This window comes from Anser brachyrhynchus (genome assembly GCF_964034855.1).
Source record: "Anser brachyrhynchus genome assembly, chromosome: 10".
NCBI lineage: Eukaryota > Metazoa > Chordata > Aves > Anseriformes > Anatidae > Anser > Anser brachyrhynchus.
This window is the reverse complement of record NC_137705.1, coordinates 7637927-7663354: the sequence shown is the minus strand read 5'-3', so window position 1 is coordinate 7663354 and position 25428 is coordinate 7637927. Positions and strand designations below refer to the sequence as shown.

The following is a 25428-nucleotide window of genomic DNA, read 5'->3' as shown; positions in this document are numbered from 1 at the left end:
ACAGACTCCTGAGAGGTGGGGGAGTTCAGACTACCCTAACTCTGAGCCCAACCCTGGCTATCTGGGGTTCTTCAACCTGACTGACTTTAAGTGCGTTAATTCCTCATGTAACGAGCTTTCTGTTGTGCATTGCAGTTCTGTCCAATATGTTGTCAGCCACTTTACATCGTCTCCTTTTGTTAGAGTCCATTTCTTCTCATCTTTCCTTTTCATTGAATCTGAGACATTTCTGCTACTGATGTTTCTGTCTGGGCATGGGACTGTGTTGCCTTTACTCACTTTTAAGGTAATATTTTCAGGCCAGTTTGGAAATAGACTTTCTACATTTCACATCCCAAATTTATTTTAATTTTTTGTGAGTTTCTGTATAGATTTCCTCTGTAACAAGTCAGCTCTGCCATTAATTTTGTGCCTGAATGTTGGCTTTATTCCAGTGTCTTGCTTAGCTTAGCTCTTCTGCCCCAACGGTATCTTCAAAGTCTTCCTCATCACTGCCTTCCTCAGTTGTTATGTGGTCATTAGGAAATCACCAGCTGCGATTTTTCTTTGAGGATTTGTATTTGATTTTCAGAAGGTTGGGATGAGGTGACAGGAATTGGGATGTCACCAAAATGTCTCCTCACGCCTTTGATCCAGAGGTGGGACAATATCACTTTGCATGCTACAAACTGCTGACTTTAAATAAAAAGATGTTTTGTAAGCTTTAACAAATTTATGAAAGCAAACGTCCTTTGGCAAGGAGGAGGTAAATAACTTTCTACATATGCAGTTAAATGTCCCATTTTAAAATCTTACATCCAAATGTCTTCAGTAAGAGCCTGCTTGAGCCAACAAGTGGTTTTGAAATCCCAGTCTCAATATTGCTCTGGACATAGGTAATGAACCTATTTCCTAATATTGCTTTTTCAGTGTTGTAAATACTTGAGATAGACACCAGAGAAAAGGAAATCAATCCAACATGCACAGATGAGAAGATGAAACCTTCTCACTGCAACTAATAAAAGGTTGGAGACGAGTTTGGTCTTGCTGGTGAGTCCCACGAAGTTCTGTACTTTATTTATAGCAGAGAAACTTTCCATGAACCCAAATAAATTGGTAGCGATAGACACAGCATGGGGAGCCTATTCAAATATTCTCTTCCATGTATCCTTTGCTGACATCCATCATCATTTAGCAGAGAGAAGATTAAAATTCCCATTAGACCTCTTTGTTTAATTGCTCTTATTGCTTCTGTCACTCGACGCGAGCTTGAGCGGTGTGTGCGCTGATCCGAGCCGTGCGGGATCCATCCCGCTGTGCTCCTCCTCTCCCACCCCAGCCCCTGGTACAGCCTGCCCGTGCCCTGGGACAGCTCGCCGAGGGCTTAGGGTGGCCGTGGGATGATGGATAGTCACGGTGCAGTCTGCAGGGTGGTAAAGGGAGCAAAAGCCCTAGGTACGGTGAGGGGCTGTTGGTGGTCCTGGTTGGCATGGCACGATGGAGCAAAAATGGGAATATTTATGGGGAGGGAGTACGAAACGCAGAGCTGTTCCTTGGTGATCAGCCAGTTTAATGCAGAGGATCAGCCAGCATTTTTTTATAGGGTCAAGAGCCTGTTTGTGAGACTACTGATGCAGAGACAAAGCTCACCATTTGTCTGCCATTAAAATTCAATTTGTAATCTGTCATTAAAGTACTCTTCCGTTCCCGAAACAACTGCTCCCAGGAGCTATGTGAAGGCACCCATTCCATACATTAATTTGCGTGCCATGTCTACAAGGCCTGTGGGCAAGGCTGTGTGCCAGGGACAGCAAAGAAGCGGCGGTGTCTGAGCCACGGGGGCACAACGGCTTTTCTGCGGTTGGGCAGGGAGCAGAGCATCCGTCCCTGTGCCACCAGAGGGATGCTGCTCTGGCGCTGGTCCCCACGTGAGCCAATCTCAGCCACATCTCATTTTCTTCGTTTTCTGGATGGTGACTTCCAGGCAAAACACACATGAAAAATAACAGGTAGCTTGGAGGCCGGGCAGTCCCACGTGTACCTGATCTATGTCTGAAGCTCTTTTAGGCGTGCTGTGCTGCATGCTAAAAGCTTCTTTTGAAAGTCACCGTAGGCACCATGAATGCTGGCAGAGTAGTTTTCCATCAGGGTGGAGGGCCCTCTTATATATTTATTTGCTTCAAATAAAAGTAATACTGGACTTGACAGGCAGTCGGTGTGGTTTGTCCTACCACATGTCTCTTCTGCCTTGTGTTTGCTGGAGGCAACGATCAGATGGGTGACGACCCAAACCCTCTTTTGTCGGCTGGAATACCCAGGAGCTCTTTCTGGTGGAGCCACCAGACCCACCCCGAAGGACACATCTCTGGGTGAAGATGTCTCCACTGTGCCCTCCTGCCATAGCTGGGAGGGAAGGCACTGCCATTTCCCCCTCTGGACGATCAGAGGTGATCCTTTCTCCTGCTAAGCACCAGCCGAGGTTTCCAGGGAAGCTACAATGAATATGTGGCTTCGATTTTCTTTGGCCTTGTTCTACCTAATCAGCTAACCCAACCTGCTGAAGAAATGAAGGTGGGCCTGGCAGGTAGGAGAAGGGGCACTGGCTGATATTTTTTAGTATAATTTTGGATTTGCAGTATGCTGGATCCGTATTGTGATCTCTGAGAGTGTGGGTAACCTCCTTCCTCTAGGAGGGAAAAGGAACAGAAAAACAATGTGAGGCTGAATTTCTACCCAGATCTCCAGAACAGCTTAGGTAAGCATTTCTGGGGAGCGACAACGACCTAAGTGACACGGGTAGCTGCATGTGGGACAGACTGACGAGGGACAGTTGTCACACGAGGACGCAGGCGGCACTGCTACTGTCTGCAGTGTCTTCTGTGTGCAGATGCATCGTCACTCGCAGTGTAACCTACCCAGCCGTATGAGGAGACGACATATGCCAGCCTACACATTGCAGGGCTTTTGAGGCTTTCCAGCCCCGCTGTTTGTCAGATTAGAGCTGCTCCCTCTTAACCCCTTCCCTGCTGGTCTCCTACAAGCTCAGCATCAGGATCTCCTGGCAGGCTGAGGTCCAGACCAGAGCACCGGGGGGGACTCGTCCAACCAAAGAAGTGCCTTCTCACACCAAATTGCTGGCATTTCCTAGGTGTTACGCACTTTTCTGGGGAACACATTGCCTCTAGTACTCATGAGATGTTCAGGTACTGTTCTTCTAGGTGAAAAAGACAGTTTGGGAGACAGAAATGGTAATTTGCCTATGCTGGAAATAAGAAAAAAACAGTGTTTGACACCTGAGAGTTTGTCCTTGTTTCTTTTGTAAAGAATCCTGTCCTTCTGTGTACGTCTCCCTGTCTGATTTCTCACTGTCTGAGAAATGGAGCCCCATGCAAAGATACATAACAGACACCAGAAACAGAGCGGGTTTGCAGCAGAATTGATGTCTTCCAAGCCTGGAGCAGATATCGCCAGGACCTGCTGAGTGACTGCTGCATTCATGTGGGAAGGCTTGTGCCTGACAAATGTGTTTGAATTCTCTGAGTACATCAGGGCATTGCTAGATAAGTATGTAATAGAGGACATCATCTATCATGATTTCAGGGAAGCGTTTGACAGTATGCCACGAAGGGAATATGATTTACAAAGTAAGACAAAAGTGGTATAAGGAAACTATTGATATCACTTACAAATCAGATTGGCAGTTCGAGGGAGAGGACAGGGATGGGACACGTCGTAGCAGCAGAAGGCTGGGCAAAGGCTGGATTTCTCTGAATAATCCTCAAAGTAACCCTAATCTAATCACCCTGAGTACTTGGGACAGGGAGAAAAGAGAAAGCAAATGCACAGAAGCCAAGTGTGCTGGCCTGAAATGAAATTGTGTTCCAACGTTCAACAAGGCAAGAGAACATTAGGCAAAAGCGGCTGGGAACCATACCCCGCACAACACCAGTAAAAACTAATTTGGAGGGCGACTCAGCACGGCAGACTGCCCCAGGACTCTTCAGTCACTGCATCCGAGGCAGGATGCTCTGACCCTGCTGGGAGCAGGCTGACCAGCAGCTCTGAGCAGGGAGGGTACATCCTGACGGCAAAATAATCTGCCGCTGCGTTACTCAGAGGTACATACAAAAAACCTTGTTACAAGTGGGCTTTGCCAAAATATCTGACTGTCAGCATCACGTCCGTGCTGGTCCAGGTTTTTTGTCAGGATCACCGGGAAGAAGGAGGCAGAGAACTGCCCATTTCCTAGGACACTGTATCAGGGCAGGATGCTCTTTGGAGTGGGACCAGCTCCTTCTGGGGGGGTGTGCAGCAGTTTTGCAAGTGGTCCTCATGGCCCTCGTGGCTACTGAGCTGCCACCAAGTAATGCCTTCCCTGATGGGCTTGGGAAGGTCCCTTCTGGCTCTTTTGTAGCTGGCTGGTTGGGAGCGATGCTCCTCACCTCTGCACAGGCTGCTCTTGCTGCTTGGGCAGACAGCAAATGTCAGCCCGTACCAGCAGCATGCAGCCCAAAATGGCAGAGGGAAAGAAGCAAAAAAAAAAAATAAAAAAAAAATCTCATTTTCACTCCTGCAAGGCTGGGGGTGCAAAGCCTACAATTTGTGCTTGTTTTCTGTTTTTTTCCACTGCCTGATTATTGCCAAGTATTTCATATAGACACAGCAATTTAGTTAGATTGATGGCCCTTGTCTCCCTAGTGACAAATGCAATGCCTGCCAGACGCTTGGCTCAAAACTGTCTTTACAATCATTCTGCTTTTTTAAAAGTTTAAATGCCCACTAGAGAAAAACTTAGTTTGTCATTTAGATCGGCCTTGGCTAAATTAGTTCATTCCTGATCAACCATAAGGCTCAAAACGAGTACAGTACTCCTAGAAGCAAGGGGGCTCCTCATAAAAAGCAGTGACAGGGTGGATTTAAACTTCCATCAGGGAGAGCCATTAGAGAAGAATATGGGGCAGGAAGATAATATTGAGATGCAGATATATACCCCACAGGTGTATCGCGGGATCACAGGCTGGGTCACAAGGACAGGAGAGACAGAGGCTGGTGTCGGTGCACCAGGGAGGGATGAAACCTTGGTCCCGCTGCAGTCACTGAGAGCAGTGTCACAGTGTCACAGTGTCACAGTGTCTCACCGGGGTGCTGCATTAGTGTCACAGCCTTGTGGAGCTGCACAGTTTGTGGAAGAACCATCTCCTTGGTTTAGGGTATGGCTCATCTGAAGTGATGAGCTGGTTTTAGTCAAGCCCTTGGGGAGTGAGAACAATGTCTCTGCCTTAAATAAAAACAACCCTAGAAAGCTCCCTGGGTGGGGCTGAAAATATTTGTTACTTGGAAAAGCATCCCAGCCCATCAACTTTCAATTCCCTTTACTTTCGTGCAACTTTAAAAAAAAACCAAACCAACAGCCATGCACATTCAGAAATATACTTCGGGAATTAATTTCTTCTCAGCTGACGTTTTAAATGTCAGCCCTGAGCCTGGAGTAAATTTTCACAGGTAAGTTATAAAACTCTGAAAACAGGATTTAATAATGGTAATGCTGACAAAGCCCAAACCACAGCAAACTTAGTAGGTGCCTCTGTGTGTACCTTCCAGCCAGATGGGCTGAAAAACAGGTAGGGTGGGAGCTAATTTATTATTAGCTTGGTGCACTTCTGAAAGTGCTATAATTTGGAGATCTTCCTTTTCAGATTGGTAAAAGCCTGGATCTAGAGGCAGATTAATATTTCTAATTTCTCCACCTGCGTTATTTTATTTGACTCTGTATGGCGAACTAGCATTGTCATTGTTGATGGGTCCTGCAAGCCTATTTCTTTATGCAAGGCATGCAGAACGTGTTCCATTGTGTCCATCAAAATAACTTCGTTAGAGACACAGAGGCTGAGCCTGCTGTGCCTGTTAGTGGAGCTGAAATGAAAAATATCTGGCAGGAATGGAGTCTGGAGCAAACAAGAATTTACTTAGACTGAGGAAGAAAGTACGTTCTGATTTAGCGCTCAGCTCGGGTGCATGTTTTATGCATGTGCATATAGAAAGGGAAAATTCATTGATTTGCTTCAGAGGTAGTTTATGTCTTGATGGAACAAAGCGTGTAAGTGCCTGCTTAAGTCTGTTCCTGTTCAATAAAGTGTTTAAGCAGCTGCCTGTGTCCTACTGATATTAATGTAAGATTTAAGTGTCTGCTTAGAGTGAAATGTTCTCAGATGCTTTGCTGTACTGGGGCTGATGCATGCTGCTGTATTCTGGACATGGGAGGCATCGCAGGCTGAGGATGCAGAGACGAAGGACAGAGTGGTAGGTACTGCGTCACCACTGATGGCTTCCTCAGGTGTTCTCCAGATGCAGCTCTGGAGACATATTTTAGTGTTATCAGTGCACTTACACAGGGATTTATTTTTAAACGTGTCACAAGTTCTCCCTCATGCGAGTAGTTCATCCTCATGTGGGCAGCAGAAATGTGCAGGATCACGACTGGTACAGGATCTCGTCCCATCGCAGGGATGTGCATGAGAAAGCTGGCACCAACCCCCCAGGTCCAAGGAATTTGTGTGAAATGATCAAACACACCCTCCCCCTGAAAAAAAAAATACACAAAAAAAAAACGAAACAACCAAACGAACAGCAATTTGGAGTTCTAATTCTGAGGATGAAAGTCATGTAATAATTTTCCTTGCAATGTCTATTAATGAAAACTTCATCGACTTCTTTTTCAATGTTGAGTTCACTTTTGCAGCTTAGATGGGGCATTCGGGGTTCAGTCCTGCTTGGGGCACCTCACAGCGCGTACCGTCCCCTCTGTTTCTTGGTGGCTCCAGGAAATACCCCCAGGAACCGGCAGCTCAGCAGAAGCTGCAGCTCTCAGGATTGGATCCACGCAATGATCTATGCAATACAAAACCTGGAATCGATGACCAAACCTAGCTGCTTTTCCAGGCTTTGTAACAGCTTTGGGAAGGTTCTTATTTTTGTTTTCTCCCATGCAATCATCTCAGAGATTAAAATTCACTGTTGCTGCTATTTCCAGAGAGGAGCTGGGAGCTGAGCTGAGGTTTCCTTTCTTCAAGAGGTTTTTAGTGTTGATAGTGCAGAAGAGTCATCTGTGACAATTATTTTGTTCTGTCAGTGTAGCTTCCTACATGGGATTTATTTTTACAGACAGGATCCTTCAGATATGTTTTTTTTTTCAATTCCATTTTCATTTAGCAAAGTAGCTTCTGTGGGTTGTCCTTGCACAGACATTTTTATACACCCTAGATAGATGAGTTGCTTTGCTGATTCTGGTTATGAATTGCCACCTTCTGTACATTTCAATAGGATTATTTTAAATCCATATTAGTGTTGTGGATTTCAATAGGAACTTTGCCTTGGACATTGCCAATGTCAGTCTATACAGAGGTTTGAGTCTCACTCAGCAATGAGATTTTTTTCTGAGGCATGAGATCCATGGATTAACTGACCACAAAATTCCTTTATCAGATAAAACATTCTTGGTGCTTCTCTTCTTTCTGGTCTTTTTCTTTCTTCACTTTTTTTTTTTCTTGCTCATTTTCAATATCTCATCTTACGTTAAAATTGTAGATAAGTTGCAGCAAAGATCATGTTTTATTAGCAATATTACAAGTCAAATTGATTAGAATTTATGTAAAAATGTAAATCGTTACATTTTAGGGAAAGGGCTATCCGTGTAACAGCAACTTTAAACATTCAGCTGTCCACAGATAGGCTCATTAGTCTTCCCCTGTGCTTCCCTAGAGTCAAATTAAATGCCGATCACTACTCAGCCCTTACATCACACAACAAAGCTTTCCACAGGGCATGGGATTACACAGCCACGGTGCCATTTATAATACCAGCCCTCTGGTGTGGATATTGCCATGTCTGCCATTATATTTCAGATACCAAGCAAACAAAAACATGTATTTCCATAGAAACTGTAATGTGCTGCAGAGTACTGCCCTTCAGCATGCAAATATCTCTTGTAGTAGACTCAAGTGAGGCTGTTACTATATTCTAAAGAAGAATTGGGTGCCATATGCTGGTATGTATGCCAATCAGTCACATATATCCCAGTGTCTGTATTGCAGCTCTCATTCCTACCTTTGCATGGTGCATGACTTCTGTACTATGAGGAGGACTTGATGAGCACTGGTCTAACTCTGGTCCCATGGGAACCGTGAGGAACCTGGGCTGTTTAAAAGTGAAGATGTAAAAAGGGATGTCAGTGCAGAACCACTGCAAGCCGCAGGATTAAACACCTCATGTAAGAAAAGCGGAGTGCCTAGTAATGTCTGCTGTAGTTTCTTGTCTCTGTCATTCCCGGGCAGATCTCTAATTTCAAATGATTGCCACGTCTTTTTATTTTCCCTCACAGAGCAAGTCCAACTGCCATGTGCTCTGTCTGAAGCCCTACAGGTTGTACATTCCATGCGTACTTCATCCCGAGGGCAAAGACACTCAGGTTTAACCAAAATTGCTTGTGTACAACTGACACTTTTTGTTTGGCTTAGAATTAAAAGGTCTGATTCGCTGTAAACAATTTAATGATTTTCTTTTGTCAATCAAATCAGACTTTAAAAGAAAACAGCTATTCTTTCAAATGAAGCATCCAATAGCAGTTTGAAAGCTTTGAGACAAAATGCTTCACATTTCCAAAAGCTTTGTATTTTAAAAGCTAGACAAAATGCCATATTTTCCCCCATTTTATTCCCTTCCAGTTCTCTTCAGCTGCAAGTTTCACTCTTGGTAATAGTTTTGTCCCTCTGAGATGCCTATTCTGCAGAGATGTTGATAGTTATTTCAATGAGTAAGATCATTATCCAAAAAATAGTAATGTTTGCAGCATGCAAAATGTTAAAATGCTAAGAAAACCCCCAAGGAAGCATGGCCATGGTTTCCACCCTCAGGCAACAAATTCTCCATAGGCAGGCACCCCAATCCACTGGTCCTTGATGCTGCAGTGCTGCAGGTGGATGCTCTTCCTTAATGATTAGAAAGGCATTTAAAAATATTTTACCCTCAAAACTATTGGGAACATAATGAGAATAGAAATAAATTGCTTGTATGTTTGAGAACTTGCCTTTAAGAATTAAGACAAGAATTATGTTGCTTACTTGCTTCTTTCTAAAAAAACTACAACTGTTTTGAAATGATGTTATGCTTAAATAACTTTAATTTTTGAGTTTGCTTCAGTTCCAAAACCTCCGATTTGAAGGCAGCATTAATAATTGATGACAATGAATAGGCACAGCATATGAAAATACTCACCAGAATTACACCTTCAGCCACGGTGTTTTAAAGCACCCCTGTTCACACTGCTGCATCACTTTTGGGGGACCAAAGCCAGGGAATCACCCCTTATCCCTTTCCTGTTACTAGAATATTGAAAAAAAAATAATGAAACTCTTACAGGAAGGCTTAGAAAATGAATAGTCAGAGCCTGGACTGGGTGCCAGCTCTCCACATGTCATTTTTCATGTCGTTCTGGCTTTTATTAACTGTTATAAAATTGGCCTTTGGTGGTGGTTGGATGCTTCAGCCCTGCAGGTCCAGTGGTAGAGAACTGACCTTATTCTCAGATGTAAATACTGCTTGCTGCAAGAGGCTCAGTCTAAGAAGAGCTTCACCTCAATGTTGCTCTGCAGCACGTTAAAACTGAGAAAATCAATATGTATTCTAGTAGACAGGAACAAATTGGGTCTTAAAGTGTAAATAGGTCTGTGTGAAATACAATAAAGTAAATTTAACTAGTGAACTGTATTAACTGTGGTGATTATTCTGCATTCAGGGAGGATAATTTATGTAACGTTCGTCAGCGCTGCTGGAGTTTCCACCATAGATCTTGAAGGTCATCGCCTGAGCTGGGACCCGAACCTTTCCAAAGGTAAAGAAAGTGTTTTCAATTAGATTAAGCCTCATTATTATTTTCCGAGTCATCTCACCCCCGTCACAGAGCCGACTTCTGAGAGCAGGGCAGGATGGTGCCGAGGTGTCTGGGAGCACGCGGGGCGTTTGCTGGGTCCCCGGGGCCAGTCCCGGCGCTGGAGCTGCAGCTTCTGCATCACCAGAGCACGGCTCCTGGGCTTCCTCGGCTCACAGCTGCTTCCTCTAAGGCAGACGGAGGAGAAGAAAGGGTCTGGGAAACACAGCTCTCTTCCTCTAGGCTGTGCGTGCAGAAGGCGGCTACGATTTTGTGTGAATAAATAACAAGTGAACTCATTTCCAAAGGAGTGGTGGTTTTTTCTTTTTATTTTTGCCTTAGAAATGTTCTTGTAAAGGAGCCTGGCGTTGGACGAAGTTTTTGAAATCTGAAGTGAACTCGTAGAGGATGGAACAGAGAAACTCATTTCTCTATTATGTCAGAATACTTTTTTTCATAATAGCTTGAAGCTGTTTCACTTGGACTTTGATACGGTAGAATATTAGCTGTAATAACAGGATAAGTACCAGACTATGGCTGTTCTCATGTTATTGAAACAAAAGTTAGTGTTGTATCAGAACTACGTGATCTAGCATGAGTGAAAAGAAACACTCCCATGTTCCCAAACCAAATAAAAAGAAAAAAACATGTTTACAGGAAAATTCTGATACATTTTTTTTTTTTTCATTTAGAATGAAAACAAACCTCAGGATTTTCTTCAAAGCTGAAAACCTGACCACCATCCCCAGTGACTGCCATAAGCACAGGTTCAGCTGCTGAAGACTTGCTCGGTGAAGTCTTCAAATGCAGAGCACCTTGCCAAGCCCAGCACCAGCCTCCAGTCTGAAGGTGATTTGGGGGCCTTCACCCAGCATTAAATCTGATTAGTGATTTTCATGAATTTATGGCATTCTGTATCACATCTCTCTGAGTGTGTGATTGATGTATAACACAAACAGAAAGTAGGCTGGTAGAGAAAAAACTTATTGCATTAAGGAAGAATTTTTCTGTTAGCAATATGGGTAGCATGGATAAATACTCCATTGGTTTGAAAACAATAAACATTGGGAGGGGCAGAGGGAGGATCTGTGCCTTATAAGATAAGCAAAGAAAACGAGACAGAGTCTTTGACCCCCAAGAGGAAAGGGCAGGTCTGCTCTCCTTGCAAATACTGCTGGGAATGGTCCCTGGGGTTTCCAAAAAGATCCACTCACTGTTGCAAATGCAGTATGGCCTCAGCAGCGTGTTGATCTTCAAAAAAATATTTTAATAAAAATAAATTAATCAGACAATACTTCTGAAGCTATCTCAGTAATTTCCTTGTAGTTGAGACCTGAAGCAATATTTGTATTTAAGTAGTACACAATGTATGAGTAATGTTTTCTTGTTGTTTTGGAAAGGTCCTCTAGCACTACTTCTTCACAAAATAAGGACTGCTAAAGGGATTTCCAGTTGATAAATCTGACTGCATTTTAGGCATAACCATTAAACTAATTAAAATCCAGTGTGACCGGTATCTTTCAGTTGAGTTTGATCATAAATATATTCAACTGAACTGTTTCCATTGCCAGCTCTGTAATATCATCCTGGCAAACAGTCCGGCTGAGTTTCAGTAATTTCTCCTTCTCCATATTCTTCTGTACAGCCTTACTGTATTATGGTGTTATTTAGATGTATTTTCTCAGGATAAAAAAAAATAAATTACTCAGGGCCATATTCTTGCCTGGTGGCGTCGTTCACTTGAATCCACTGGAGTCAATAAAAAATAAAGAAAAATGAAAATGGGAGCTTACAGGTGCATAAGAGATTTTGGGGTGAAATTACCCAAGATTAAGTACTTCCCCTCTGGTAGCTTGAAGGAAGAGTTCAATTTCTATTATCAGTGTGCTCCTTAGTTCCCCCAAACTCTAACAGTGATTAGCTTTATCTTAAAGTAATAAAATTCAGGTAAAAATACTTTTAATAGGTTTGTTTGTAATGGTTTTCCTACAATGGAAACTATATGGGAGCTTGGACTGACCCAGAAAGGTAAAGAATAACACCAGACTTTCAATTCAAAATTATGTGAATATGTCATATGGGTAATGTCATTCTTTTGACTGTTGTATTCCACCACCAGGATTGCCAGGCAAGGCGAAATCATAGGATCATTAAGGTTGGAAAAACCTTATTTTCCAGATAACTGTTTTCTTGTTAAAATGTTACATCTATTTTTTTTTTCAATCATCTTTTGCATTCCCTCAGTGCCTGAGCGCCCTTGCCAGCAACACAAGATGTGCCATGCTTCAGTGTCTTTGGGCAGCAGGACCGAGGCCCTGGCTTGGTACAAATCTCACGTTATGGCATTTTTTGAGCGATTTGGAATGAAAGAAGAAGGACCCAGGCAGATCCAAGGAGTGAAAGTCAGCGTTATGGGGAGGCTTCTGCGGATAAGTGGAGGATCTTGGCAAAACCGAGATGCTTTAATAACAGATGGCAGGGAGCAGGCTTAGCTCGTTCTTCTTCCATCCTTCTCCTGTGAGAAGATCCCTCCACATGACATCCTGCCCTGTCTGCTTGGATCTGGAAGTACACAGCCTCCCAGTACCCTGGCCAGAGAAGCAACATAGGGCCTGAAGTCCCTACAGCTGATAGTGTCCTGCATCCAGACGGAGCGACTTGAACAGTAGCCATGCCCTGCTACGCCAGAGCTAAATCTGGGTCCTGGGGTTTGAAAAATCCAAGGGTTTTGTCCCAGCAGCAACTGAAGGAGAATTTCTCCATGATTTTTAATCTTCAGGTTTGAAACCTTGAAAGGAAATGTGCCAGCCTTGAGCTGGAAAGGACTTAATAATGCCCCGGCTGGTGAGAAATAGCCCATATATTGCTGTGAAAGGTAATGCAGGCCTTTGTGAAAGTCTGCACGCAGGAAGGTGATTGAAGTGCTGCTCCACAACTGCTAGTTGCTGCAGGCAGTAAGCAGAGGCTGGGCTGTGAGAGCTGTGAAATTCCACTTTCAGAGGAATCTGAGAAAAGCAGGTTTAAAAATAAGCGATCAAGCTGATTTCCTTTGTTAATGACTCAGTGATTCACCCAAGATAAAGCCTTTCAGCTTTGAAGGGTTCCACTCCTGGGAGTAGCTTTCTTTGGAACCAATTGTTTTGAATGAAAATGGGAGCGCAGCTGAAACCAGTACTGATGAGACGGTACCCACTATGCCTAACTTCCTTCCTTCATCTTCTTTGCCCCTTTTTCTCCTCCTCCTCCTCCTCCTCCTCAACTACAGACCTCCTCAATCACTAACAGCTCCCAGCCAGGGTAAATAGATATTTTGCCCTTGGCTGACCATTTTAAATGCTGACCACCATCACCATGCTGGCTGCTTCAGCTGGGAAATGCAGAGCTCCAGTGGTCCCCCACCCTCGTGTCAAACAAATAAACTGGTGAAACAAACTGCAGCTGGGGGAGTTTCACGGTGGCTTTTCTCCTGCAGCTAGCGCAGGAGCAAGCCAGCAAGGCTGGAGGGGATGAACGTGTGACATGCCAAATTGCTGCATGCATACTAAGCTGTGGTCAAGGGAAAGTTGGTAAGGAGAGGCAGTGCCTGCCCTGGAGCAGCTGATGCAGCTGGAACAATCAGGCGTTCGCTCAGACACACAACCCATTCTTCTGGGATGAAGATTTAGCTCCGAAGTCCAGTACAGGAAGAATGTGGGAATAAAGGCTCATTTAAGGTAGGCTTCACTTCTACTTTTCTGTGTTCTCTGTGAAGTGCTCAACCCACACAGCCCTCCGTCAGTAAGATTTTAGAGCTGAAAAAGAGCTTTTGTTGGCTCTTTTTCCAGCTATTAGAGATGCAAGATATCACCTCTCCCTGAAGGTCTCGCCCCTTTCATGTCCTTAGACCACGAGGGTTAAAACACAGGAGACCCAGGTACTTCACCCTTGGTTATTTTGATAACCAGTTAAAGGAGCAAATGGTGGTCTAAAGCCCAGAGGATGCTGAAGCCCCTCAGGTGGATCTGCTGTACCAAAATCCAGGGAGCCAGCAGCCTCTAGGGCTGATCCCTTTGACAAGTATCACGGTCTCACTCTGTTTCACGTTCACTTTTAAAACCGTCTCCCAAGTTTCCGCCCACAGGGATCTCACCCTGTGATAATGGAGGAAATGCAGAGTTTTGCAGAGGAACGGTGATGCACTAAATAACCCCTGCCAATAGCAGGCTACTTCACTGCCAGCTCCAGATGGGTTTTTTAATCAAGCAGAGCAATATTGATGGCCTCTTGCTTGAGCTCTTTCACTAATTGCCTTCCAACATGAACTCAGCAAAAGGTATGATAAATCTGAATTCCCACCAAACGTAAGGCTGGGATGAAGATGTATTTTGCCTGCGCATAGGCAGAAGTCAGCAAACGGGGAACCTTTACACTTAAGTCTTTCTTTTGAAGATGTTTTCACTGACTTCTCTGGATCTTGAAATGCATAATTTAGCATCTTATGTTTTACCTCATTTAAAAGAAGCTGCCAAATCCTTATCTCCTTACCCGCAGCTTTAAGGCAGTCTTTAACACTTACAAAGGAGCTGTATTAAGTATTCAATGTTCTGTGCTCATTTCCATTATGTTTACTAAGCGGTTAGTATTATTAGGTTGCTGCTATTTCTCATACTACAATATGTGCTATGCAAGTTCTCAGATCTTCAGCACTCACCTACAGAAATATCTAATGGGTTTTAGCTTCAGGAATTTGTGTTTAAATTGGTATTTAAGAGGGATTATTAGCATAAATGTGAACATAGCTCTGAACTGGTGAAATATGTTCAAACATTACAGAAGACTTGGAACCTGCCAGCAGACCTTTTCCAACTTACCTGCTGTTTCTAATAGGAAATATTCATTAAACATCGACCTGTTGGTGAAAAGGAGGAGATATTTCAGCTGATGTTTTCACCAGCTGAGTTAATTCTGCTCTGTTCTCTAACTGTACTGAAGATGACGCTGTTTTCAGTTACACACTTTGTTCTCTGTTCTTGAGGGTTATCACTGATCCACTCTGTCCTTGCAGAATTTCTGGGCTTGGGCTCTGCCACAAGTTTGGGAGAACAAAGCTAGCATTTTTTTTATACTTGTTAATTCCTGTTCTTTGTTATTTTCACCCAGGGACCTTCTCATGTCCCCTCTCCATTACCTTCAACATTTCAGCCTTCCCAGGAAAGAGTAAGGAAAGCCCTTTCCTTTCAGCAGTTGTAATCCCTTGCGTGATTTCAAACTAAAACTGAAGAATTGAAGGGTCGGAGGCACCCTTGCTCTGTAGAGAGGGTCAGTATGGGGTTGGGGTTCGGTGACGCTTGCTACCCATGGGGAGATGAAGAAGGATGCATTTGGCAAAGTGCTGGTTCAGGGTGCTGCCTTGTGCCAGCTCCTTCCCTTTTTGAGGAAAAAAGAAAAGCCCATTCTGCAGCCCCTCAAAGAAAAGCTCATTTTGCAGGCTGGGAAACTACCCTGACTGCATTCGAGCTCTAGGAGGGTTGTGTGTTTTTGTCCCAAGGGGGAAGATGCCATCTCTGCCCCATGACCCAGGGGACCAGACACATCAGGGCCTCCAGGGGCTGTGCAGGGACTGTCACCTCCTCACACCTGATCATCACCCTTCTCCCACCAGACTCCATCAGACAAATGACAGGAGGCTGATCTGGTGCTTTGGATGTGTCTGTCACCTCTCAGCAGTCAATGATTCACTGGCCAACTGTGGCTGTTTGCGTTGCCTCTTGAGAAGTGCTTGAACTAGTCCTGAGCATCCCCCTTCCAAACCTCCCCGTGCTCAGGGCATCTACAGTGCTCTGCCCAGCCGCCCTGGGGCCAGGCTGCCTAACCGTGTTAGGGGACAGTAATTTCCTGTTGAGACAGCCAACAATCTCCCTCATTTCAAATTTTCTGTTTAATTTCATTTTGCGCTTAAATTAATGCAGTTTTCTCTGTGCTCCTCTCAGAGCAGTCTACCTCCCGTAGGGGCTCTCTGGGATTTCTGCCCTGAGCAGGCTGAAGGCACCTCTGCAGCTTTCGGTGTGCTCAGACACCAGGTCCCTGGGCGATGCTGCCAGCAGAGGGGTGTGGAAGTGACGGCACCTCCATACTTTCGATTCCTCACCCGATCTGGAGAGCCGAGGCACCAGGCCCTTGGCTTTCACCATGCAAGGGGCTGATTTTGACACAGACCTTGGGCACACTCGAATCCTGCTGAGGGCAGGCGAAGCACACGCTCCCTCCTGGCACGTCTGGGTTGTGTCCTCCCAGAACAGCAGCTCTGCTCTGCCTTTTGGTTCTGCAAATGCCGGTTTGGGGAGCAGAGGCCTCAGCCCTCCTGCACAACAGGGATTTGATTTTCTCCCTGCAAGTGTATGTTTCTTGCCCTGAAACCAAGACCGTACTGCTGAGCCCCTTTGGGTGCGTTCCCCAGAGGCTCCCAGGTGTCTCTCAGGGAGGTGGCAGCACAGATGGTTCCCAAACCACCCTGGTTTAAGCTGTCCCACAGGTGAGTGCCTCAAGGCATGTGGATGCTCCCTAGCTCTCCTTGATTAAACAAGCAGCTGCCACTTCTTCCCGAGCAGAGAAGAGAACATAGCTTTGTACATCTTGCCTTCAGCCTCTGATGATTTCCTCATCAAGGAGAACCTCGGTGTCAGCCCATCTCTGTAAATATCCTTTGAGATGTTTGGCTACAATAAAAGCAGTTAGATGCAGGCACCAGGTGTTTTCATTAAGCACTATGTGGTGCTATAATTTTCATTATGTAGAAACTGCTTAAATGACTCTGCAAGGATGAGAATGCAGTGCCAACAGGGCTTTCAAAGAGTGACAATTTATTAATATTACTGAAAGCCTCGGAGGTCAGCCTTCCATTGCACTTGACGTTCCGTGGCACAGCTGCAAATACTGGGTCTCTTGCAGGTATTTTCCATTTCAGGTTACTGGCAGAGAAAAGTAGGAAAAAAACTTAATGCACAAAGAGTGGAATGGATTTGTGGTACCATACCATTTGCTTCAGCAATCTGAACAGGGAAATAAACTTTCCAGAAGACATTTATAAGCGTTTCTTTGTGTTTTAGGACTAACAGGTTTATGTGGGATGAGTCACGGTGCCATATTCTGTTTTTAAGAACAGTGACGCATCCAGCGTAATTCTTTCTGAAGTTGCAGCTCAGGACCTGCCTCAGGAACCCAATGCCACCTAGTGAGGCAGTCAGTGTGTGGTGTGTGTACAGGCCAAGTTCCCAGACGCCTGGGCAAGGCTCCCTCACATATATCCCCTCCTGGTCTGCCCACTTATTCAATCTCTTGCTTAACTTAATGAGATGAGGACCAGCTAAATCATCTCCGGAAGTTTTCAACTGATTAATCAAAAGGGAAACCCACAGTAAGGAGCTTTCCAACAAAAATAATGATGGTTTTGTAGGTGGTACAATATTGCATTTGGATATTCAAAGTACAACCTTGATTTTCATTTTAAAACAAATTTCATTGTATAATTTCACATAATTTTTCACCTCAGCCTTCCCTATGCAGAGATATTTTTTTAAATGATTTCTTTTTAGAGAAAACGAATTAACTTAGTTGCTCTGAATTGATTTCTGCTTTCGGTTTGACAAGCCAAAAATGTTTTCATTTGGATGAAAACCTGAAAAACATCATGAGCTGGAGCACAACTACTTGGCTCTCCAAAATGGGAACCACTTTGTCCATCGATTTCCTCCCCAGTAATTGCTGGGTGAGTCAGAGTGAGGTCCACCTCCCACAGATGACAACTAGGAGAACAGAAGAATTGATCAAGTAAAAAGGTAGCAAAATCCCAAATGCTTCCGTATTCGCAGCAAGCACCGGCTATTCCCACAATAAACATGCCCACATCCCTTAGAAGAGTTTAAAGACGTAGAAAGCATTTTTTGTTAGTAGGGGGTCATCCCGGAATCTCTGCTGAGCAAATGGAAGAAGATGTGCCTGGCCTTCCCATCACAGTCTGGTCAGGTTGAAGGTCCCACCAGGAGCCCCAGGTACCCGCTGGTGCTGCGGGAAGCTGCAGGATGCTGAGCTGAGCCTCTCGCAGCACAGCGGGGTTTTCTCTCCCACACGCCAGCGATAATGAATCACAAAGCCTATTGTTTCTTACTTAAGATTCACCTCCGGGGAATTCAGATGAATGCGGGCACGGAGGAAAGCCGTCTCATCGCCGTGGGAGTGTGTCAGCACTTCACTGCGGCGGGCAAAGATGAGATCCCTCAGGTTAAACCTTCGTGGTGGGGATCAGCCCGTGCCCTGAGGCAGGGTATACGGAAAATACACAAACCTTGGATTCCTTTCTTTGCAACAGAGGCATATAAAACCTCTTCGGCGTTAGGAGATGACCTGTTGGTCAAAACCGGAGAGCCCAGTCAACCAGCACCGGGCTCAGGGCAGCCGCTCCGCTCGCTTTTCCCCTTCAGGTATTCCTCCGTGAGGCTCAGCTCCCGCAGCTGTTTCAAATGTGCCAACATGATGTCTGTCCTATGAATCACCGAATTACATATAGAATCTCATTCTGTTTGACATTCAATCCAGTCTCTAGGCCAAAACATATGGCAGCATATCGAATGCCTTAGCATGGTCCAAAAATTGAGCAGCGAAGGGCTTTCTGGCTGCTCAGGGAATGGCTCAGCTCTAAGTGCAGTGACAACACAGCAGTTGTTTACCTCTGGATGTTTTTTACTTCTTTTCAAAAGAGCATGGAGGCTGGTAAGAGGTGGCCAAGGAAGGCTAACGTGCAATGGTCCAAGTATGTCCCATAAGCAAGGGACTTGGTTTAGTCTAGGGCTTAGCAAGAGACGTTGAAAAGAACAAGCAGCCAAAGTACAGCACTATTTTTTTTTCTCCTATTCAGGACTTAGCCATGTTCTGAAATATTTTAGAGCTGGTTGGAGCTTGGAAATACTTTTCTGGGCTTTCAACTTGTTCTTGCCTGCTTCATTATGTCAAATTATCCAGGAGAGCTACAAATGACTGAGATGCAAGGAATGGTCTTGGTACCAGTAAAGACTGAGCAGATGCTGTTATCCTTCCTGTTGCTGCTCATACATGAGAGGTTCTCCCGGCTAAAGGTTAGACAGCCATTACCTCCATGTTTCTTAATCACCTCATTTTCCCAACAAAATTTAGTATTAGACTTTAAAAAAATCTGTGGAAAACAGGCCTAACAATCTTTTTTTTTTTTTTCCCGCATCATCTCCATTTTTAACATAATTGTCTCAAAATACTGCAATGAACACCTGCCTCTCACAACCACTGTGAAGATTGCCTAAAGTTAGAGCAATGCCTTGAAGTCAAATCGTATGTAGGAAGGCTAACTATCATTACTGTGTTGCTAATAAGGTTATTTTAAACTCAAAGTAGGTCACTGAAGGAGTTTCATAAAAAAACCCTGCACAATACAGTATTTAAAAACATTATCTGAGAATAAAAGACGAACAGTCTCAAATGAGAGAAACAGACCAGGAATTAAGCAGTGTCTTTTAACAGGCGATGGTGCAGCAGCTGCCACAACCTGGGTGCTGTGAACCCATGGGTGGCACAGGGTGCAGAAGGGTTTGTATGCCCACCGAGGGCATTTTGTCCCCAGCAAGCAGCTCATCCCGAGATGATTGCTGGAGTGATTAGCAAAGAGTTGGGATGAGGTACATTACTGACGTAATGATAATAAATGGAGGCTTTCACTAATCTGCAGGGTGCAGATTGTCCTTCCGTAAAATGAGCCAGATGCTGATGGCATGATTTAAAACTGGGAAAAGTACAGTATTTCTGTTCAGCCAGGGTTTGCAGTAGGACACACCTGCAAGACATGGAAACGTTTTCCCCCAGTAGTAACCAATCCACAGCAGGCTGCTCGATTATTTATTTATTTATTTTCATTTTTTTTTTCCACAAAAATGGTTATTGCTACAACTTCCCTCTCCTGGAAAGCACAGAAATGTTCTTACTGAGCCAGAGCAAATGTCCAGCACACCCAGACATGGCTGCAGCAGGAAAACCTCTTCCACTGGAGCAGCTCATCCCATTTGAAGCCTTTCATCTTGGGTAATCCACAACTATTTCCTTATGAAATATCTGAAGTGGAGCACACGGATGTCACTAACAATTTGCTGAGTTAAATCGAAGTAAAAGCAGACAGCTAAGATGTGAGTGCAGGTCCCTCTTTTCTGTGAGTAAGGAAAGTTTTTATGTGGAGTTTGGAAGGCTTCCATCCATGATTCACGTTGGCCTTCTAATGCTCATAATACTTGCCCATGAGTGTACCTACCTGCAAATAAATTAGGCTGAAATATTAGACTGCACCTGAGCCAAGTGATTTCTTTCCTGGCAGTGAGATCCTCCAGTTCCACAGCCCAGCATTTCCTGGCCAGTGCAATAATCACCATATTTTACAAGCTCAGCTGAGGTGGCTTACTGGAACTGTTTGCTATCCACTCTTGTCTTCATTCACTTCAGTTCAGTGTCCCCCAGTTTATGTCAGAAATGGGAGCCCAAAACCTCAGCAATTCCTCCTCTGAGTTCTAATTTACAGCTATTCATGCAAGAGGGAACTCATATTTCTTATTTCTATAAATAATTTTCTTACAATTTTTATTTCTATCTCCATGTATTGTTTGCAAACCAAAATACTGTGACAAGTTGGGAGCTCCTTGTTTTATGATCAGCATTAAGGAAAACAACTCGCAAAAACCTTGTAAAACCAGAAAAGGGTAGACTTCTATTTCATCCATTCCTAACAAATCTGTGCAATGTAAGTTTGTTTTTACACAATATAATTTTTAATGTAATTGTCATTTTAAAATGCAGTAATTAAGAATAAAATCACCACTGATTAGTGTGGTAGCAGCCTGGGTTAGGCACAATGAGGATGAAGTGAACGTTAGGAAATGCCACAACAAATTGGACCTAGATTCCACGAAGCTGCTAACAATACAAACCTTTAGTTATTATCTCATAACTCCAAGTGAGAAAGGGAATTACTGCCATAGTGACAAAGTGCAACACCAGCACATCTGCACGCGGTAATCATCCTCCTTAATTATGGTGGCACGCGGTGAGTATGCATCACACAGATGGGACCTCATTTTGTTGGTTCCAGCCCTCGTCAGCCTTCCCCACGTGCACGGTGGCTGCTGTGCAGGCAGGTGGAAGAGACCACGGTGCCCAAATGTGCCCCGGCTCCTTGTCTGTGCCGTGGGGAGGACCCGGGGACCTTGCAGAGCCACCTCCTACTAGTCTCTCAGCGAGCGGTAGTGCAGGACGCTGCCTAATATATACCTGGAGAATTTCACATTTGCATTTCACACTCCTCCGTACACTCAGATGGACTTATTCCCAATTAGCTTAACTTCTGCTAAAGCTGGCAGAACCGAGACAGGAGGAAATATTATCTTTAATGTCAGGGACTTAAAATATAACCTTTTCAGAGCACGGTCAGACTCCGACCGCATCTGAGGCCTCTAAACGATACTTTAAAGGAGATAAATAATATAATAATAGATAATAATAAATGTCAAGTTTGTCATAACTTGGAAATGCAATTTACCTTCTCAGCTGGAGGGAATATAAGCTTCTATGTTGTTCTTTGCCATTAATGTTCTGCCTGTTAATATGCTAGGTTTCTATAATTATCAACCCTCCGCTCATTATATTGGTGGTTGATTGAATGTTTGGAGATACGCACTTGCACCTCAGCCCACATCTTGGCCCTTGATTTATCAAATCTGAGCAGCCAAGGCTCTGTCTATTTAATAAAGATGGAACGGCTCAAGGGAGCTCTGGGTATTGTTGCTGTTTGCAACAGAAAAGAAATGAATTACTACAGCTTTGATCTGCAAGGTTACCCCTGTCCACAGCACAAACATTAATTACATCTAATGATGGGGTGCTGCAGACAGATTTTAAGAAACTCCTTAATAAAGTTTGGGAGACAAATGCTTGTAATTGTGTTATCCGTGCACAGGGCTGAGCAGCTCCGGGAAGCGTTGTGTGTGCTCCTTGGCACTGCCACAGGGTCCACAAGGTCCTGACTCAGCTGAAGCCAGCGATGGTGCTGCGGGGGTACAGTGTGTTGGCTGGGGTAGGAAGATGGGCTTTGCAGCACTTCACGTGTCTTATCTTCTGCACTGCCAAGAAATACTGTTGGAGAAAGGACCTCTGTTATCTTGAGAGCTCATGAGATAATCAACAGCACAGATAAAACCAGTGAACAAATTGATCCAAGGCAAAAAGACAGGGGAGATGTCAGCTGTCAATTAGGAAAATACCCCACTATCTGCAGGCTTGCAGCAGTGCAGCTGCAGCGCTTTCAAAACAGGGAAAAAGGAGACAGAAAACCACTAGAGAAGCATTAAGGTGGTTCAGCTGTTAACTGCAGCATTAATAGCCCTTTGAGAAGCAGAACTTAAAATACGAGATTAAATATTTTAACTGTGAAGCCTTATAATCCATAATGTGGGAGGTAAAGGCACTTCTGAAAGCTAGGAGCCCTCATAATGCAGGAAAAGCAGTACCTAATGAAGAAGACCTAGCAGGCGGGTCCCATCTTCGGAGGGCAGAACCCTGCTTCACAATTTTTACAAGTGATTTGAGAATGTCTATACTCAAGGATTCGCTCCGGCAAAATAAATAAATCTAATGAAGCAACTTCTCCAGAGCGTGTCAGCTGTTTGATAAAATAGTTCGCAAATTGTACATCTAAATGGAAATCAAGGCCAGCCGTCTCACAATGGTAAGCGTGACAATGAAGAGGTCTTCGTTAGCATCCAGCATGCTGCCAGAGCATGTCTCGCTCACAAGCGCAATCTAGAATATTAAAGAGTGTGGAGTCTGCATCTCATGAGGCACAGCTAACCTTACATTTCTCCTGAAACTCGGATGATGCAAGATTCCCCATCTGTTCGTATTTGCCCTGCTGAGAGACTTGCTGCATTTCCTTGAGCAGGCAGACAGGCACGTGCCCCATCGGAGGCATCTTGGTGGGGAGAAAGGATGCCTGATGCGCACAGGGCAAGGAGGCAGAGCAGGGCCCTGCAGCCTGGTCCTCATGCCTACCCACCCTCGTGCCCTCCTCCTGATGCCTTCCTCATCTGGATAAATAAATTAAATACGAATCGGATCAGAGAGAATCTGAATCACAAGCACAATGTGGTTCTGGAACCAAATCCCCGTTTTTCAGTATCAAAGCCCCATCCAAAAATTACTGCCAGTAGTGGCAGAGCTTTCATGGGCTTCAGCAGCCTGCAGCCTGGGTGTTTGCTGCTGGGAAGAGTCTGCGGCGTCTCCCTGCTCCTCTCACGTCTCCGAGGTAATTCCCAGTGCAGCCAGTTGGTCTGAGCACACGGCTTCGATGGGGAGCCGGGCACGGCGGCTGGGAGCCATCTGGGTGCACAGATATTAATAATGCCTGTAATGTCGCAGGGTGATTAAGGCAGACGAGGAGCAGCCAGCACCACTGCTCTGGGGGATGCTGCGGCTGCCAGCGGGGAGATGCAGGTTTTGCAAACCCCAGAGCAGCCACCTCGTGTCCGTCCCCTTTAGGGACCCAAATTCTGTTTCCCTGGGGGGTGCAGACTTAGACGGAGCCAGGCAGGGAAAATCAGCCTCTGGGAGACATTTCATCTTCTCCTGCAGACTACGAGGCATCTGGTCTATTCTGGTTTTCTGAAACGCTGCTAATATTGGATATCCTCGCTGCAAATGAGGGTGATCCATCCATTAACATGAATCTTAAGATGAGGCGGCTCCCAGGCTCTCAGGCTTTCAGATACAATTGGTTCATTTTCACCTGCAGACTTTTGAAGGGGCTGCATAATCTTTCCACAGGCATCACAGGCCATTTTGGCTCTTTCAGAGATTGTGGGAAAATGGAGCACAGAGCAAGCTGAGGCCCCTGCATTTTAAGCACCTGATGTAACCACAGAATTCTTAAAATGCCACGTACCTGGTGGTGATTTTTTTAAGCTGATTCAACAACGTTGTCCATTCATAAAATAGCAGCTATCCAGCCATGGCTGTTTCTAGGAATACGAAGTGTGAAAAGATGCATTTTGAGGAAAAAAATCGGAGATAAAAAGAAAAAAAAAAACAAAACACCAAAATAAATTAGAGTGGTTTTTATAATTCACTGCCCCTCGGATCATCCTGAGCACCTAATAATGACGGATGCTCACAAAGCTGACAGGCAATCTCTGGCACGATTGCGGCCTGTCTCCCCTCCCGCTGCCTGCAGGGTGACGCAGGGGGTTCCTGTGGGGACCTGACGAGCACCGTGCTCAGCACCCTGCAGCAGCAGCACATCCCTCTCTGGTTCCCAGGCTTTAGAAACAGCTCGTGTCAGGGAACAACCACCCAGAGCCTTCTGCCTCTGGAGGGTGGGATGTGGGGAAGCCTGAGCAGCACAAGCAGCTCTGGGGAGCAGCACGAGTGGGGCCTGGGCTGGGACCACGCCGATCTCTTCAGTGGGTCATCCAAAAAGCATCACCATGGAGCTTCATTTCTCCAATGACCCTAGGAAGACCCCAGGCAAGGCTCCTGCTGCAGCTTGGAGAGGTGAGGAGGATTCAGATTAATACGGGAAAACGTTACCCAAAAATCAAACAAGAAGCTCACGACCTCAGTGTCCAATGTAAAATCATTTTTCATGGCAAAACCTACTCACGAAGTGCATTTTCCTGATCAGACCTATCAATGCTCTTGTTGGAAGTGCTGTGCCCAGCTGAGCACCCTGCCTGTTGCCCATGCTCCTGGTGGGGCCCTGTGCCCAGCACACCTCGGAGCCGCAGGGCCGAGGATCAGCGCGGCGATGCGGGTGGCATGTGGGCACCGGCTCTTGGCTGAGCTTCATGGTTGTCACCAGCCTCAGAGACGTGCCCAGCACCTTGACAGCTTTTCTTTGCTGCATTTCCCCTCCTGTCTGCTGCTTCTGTACAAAACGCCACACATTTCCCTCCCTGATTTCCTAGCCGCACAGCTGTGCTGGCAGCGTGTGTGTGCTGGGACAGGGGAGGGCACAGCCTGGGTGCTGCTAATGCCAGGCTGCCCCCAGGTCACCCACATGTCTGTAACTGCCTTATGGCCAAACCTGCAGTTTCCACGAGCTAAATCCCTCCCCCTGCACCTCCCAACATGTCCTGGGCTCCGAGGGGCTCCCTGCTCTGATAAACCATGACTAGAGAGAAAGCTCTGTGCCTGCTGTCGTACCTGCTCTGTCCTTATAATGGCGTTTCCTTGAGGTGAACCAAAAACCTGTAAGAACAGACACCTTCTAAGACATTTGTTAAGTGCAGAACACCGAGCTGACTTACCGGCACGATTATCTTCTCTTGTCTGCGCAGATGCACTCTGTGCTGAGCTCGCTGTACCAGCCTTCACAAGACCCACCCAGGCCGGTGCTGTTCCACACGTGAAGCTGTCACATCCCCGTCACGTCAAACACCATCATCCAGTTAAGGGGGAACATTTCTTCTAGACACTGATGACAGGCACCAACC

At 45.2% G+C, this 25428-nt stretch overlaps 3 long non-coding RNA genes across 3 annotated transcripts; 1 reads left to right on the top strand and 2 right to left on the bottom strand.

Moving 5' to 3' along the window:
• Positions 1-5827: 5827 nt before the first annotated feature.
• Positions 5828-10720, bottom strand: LOC308200294. Its single transcript, XR_013955442.1, has 4 exons — positions 10607-10720; positions 9924-10089; positions 9250-9356; positions 5828-8963 (listed from the first exon to the last, which is right to left on the bottom strand). It is a non-coding gene; the product is annotated as an uncharacterized lncRNA (long non-coding RNA).
• LOC308200295 lies at positions 9377-22020 on the top strand. Its single transcript, XR_013955443.1, has 3 exons — positions 9377-9865; positions 10594-13614; positions 21900-22020. It is a non-coding gene; the product is annotated as an uncharacterized lncRNA (long non-coding RNA).
• On the bottom strand, positions 20696-25428 carry LOC308200296. The gene is made up of 3 exons (XR_013955444.1): positions 25243-25428; positions 23880-23955; positions 20696-22075 (listed from the first exon to the last, which is right to left on the bottom strand). It is a non-coding gene; the product is annotated as an uncharacterized lncRNA (long non-coding RNA).